This window comes from Neophocaena asiaeorientalis, unplaced genomic scaffold, assembly GCF_003031525.2.
Source record: "Neophocaena asiaeorientalis asiaeorientalis breed wild unplaced genomic scaffold, Neophocaena_asiaeorientalis_V1.1 scaffold92, whole genome shotgun sequence".
NCBI classification, from domain to species: Eukaryota; Metazoa; Chordata; class Mammalia; order Artiodactyla; family Phocoenidae; genus Neophocaena; species Neophocaena asiaeorientalis.
In genome coordinates, this window is record NW_020174057.1 from 2,013,482 (window position 1) to 2,015,463 (window position 1,982).

The window sequence follows — 1,982 nt, forward strand, 5'->3', positions numbered from 1 at the left end:
AGAGATTTAAGATATGATAACTGTCACCAGATCATTTACTGCCATGACTTTCCTAATGGTAAGCAAAGGGCAAAAATCTTGTCTTCAGGAGTGATCTAAATGCCTCTTTTCATATATTCTTACCTTAAGTACTAGTTTTAAAATAAACGATGGAAACGTTCATATTAAAAGCTGTTAGGATATTACTCCTTACAAGAATTATTCTGTCAAAATACCACTGTTAAATTTGGAAAGCACAATTACAAATTTTCCCCACAAAATATTTTCCCCAGAGGGCTTCTTTTGGACATAGGGTGGCAGCTATTAAAACCAGTCACAAGCCTGATAAGAAAAAGTGAAATATTATTTGAAAAGTAACAAGAATATCTAGTTATATTACATGGACTTATTTGTTTTATTTCCTAAGGTATTCATGGCAAGAAGAATAAAGTCCTAGACAGAAGTTCTTAGATTTTACCAAGTATAAACATCAGCTAGGTCTCATTTCAAAATGACCAACTAAGAATAATTGGGAGTATGGCCCCATATCTGTATTAAAAAAATAAGACCTACGATTTATTCTAATGCAGGTGGCCCCATGAAAAAAACAGAAAAACAACGACTTTTAGACTATTATAAGAGAAAATTAGGAATTTTCACAGGGAAGATAATATTTTATCTCGGAAATATTCTAAAAGATGACAAAATTTGAAAACTACATAAAAAGAACATTCAATTAAAATTCCAAGATCCTTATTTCATGGTTTCAGTAAGTAGAATTTTCATGGAACTAAGTAACAACCAGTGAATAAAACATCAGACTGGAAGGTTAGGAATTTCTGATTAAAATCAGTCTTTCAATATTAAAAAGTATCACCTTAGAAAGCATTAAATAAAACTGATATAATACTATGAAGATATTTTCCCCAAGCTGGTATAATAAAAATCATATATAATAAAAGAATTAAAAATTATTAAACTCTAATTCTTCTTATATAAGGTTACAGATTAAGAGAAAGATTACCAAGTTTTTCCATAATTCTTCTAAATTCAAGGAAAAAAGGAGTCTGGCAAACTAAGCAATTTAAAATGAAAATAAACTTTAAGCATTGTTATGTAAGAATATAATAGTCAGTTACAACACAAGATTTTTTCTTGAAATTTAGCTAACTATCTAAGTGGTAAACTAGGCCCACCCTAAGATATTGCTCCTAAGAGCTTAATTATGGGTTAAGTCCTAGAATATTTCGCAATGGCAGAATCACTTATAGTACAAAGGATCACTACTATTCATATAAAACATAACCAAGTTTTTCCTTGGGATAAAAAATAAATTTCCTTAGATTATTGAAAAATATCCCCTTTGGTATATGAAAATTTACTCACTTGAAGTGCTAAGTTACAGGAATTCAAAAGTGTTTTTTAACTCCAAGGGCATACTAGATTCATAACTTCCTTTCTAGGACAGCAGCATAAATTGAGTTTTTCCTACATTTTCCTCAAATAATGTCTATAAACTATGTCACTGCATAGGAGCTATAGGTATTAAAAAACAATATACTGGGCTTCCCTGGTGGCGCAGTGGTTGAGAGTCCGCCTGCCGATGCAGGGGACGCGGGTTCGTGCCCCGGTCCGGGAGGATCCCACATGCCGCGGAGCGGCTGGGCCCGTGGGCCATGGCCGCTGAGCCTGTGCGTCCGGAGCCTGTGCTCCGCGGCGGGAGAGGCCACAACAGTGAGAAGCCCGCGTACCGCCAAAAAAAAAAAAAAAAAAAAAAAAAACTCATGGAAAAATCTAAATAATCATTATAAAAGAAAACATAAGAAATATGAAGAATAGTCCAAGGCTATTCAACCTAGGAATATCAGAAAATAAAACCCCAGATAAATAATAATAAAATAACTAAAATATAAAGAGGAGAAAAATTTCCTCAGATGAACACTTGAGTCTTCACCTGGCATGTACGTATCAAATCAAATTCAGGCAAAAAAAAATGATATCTA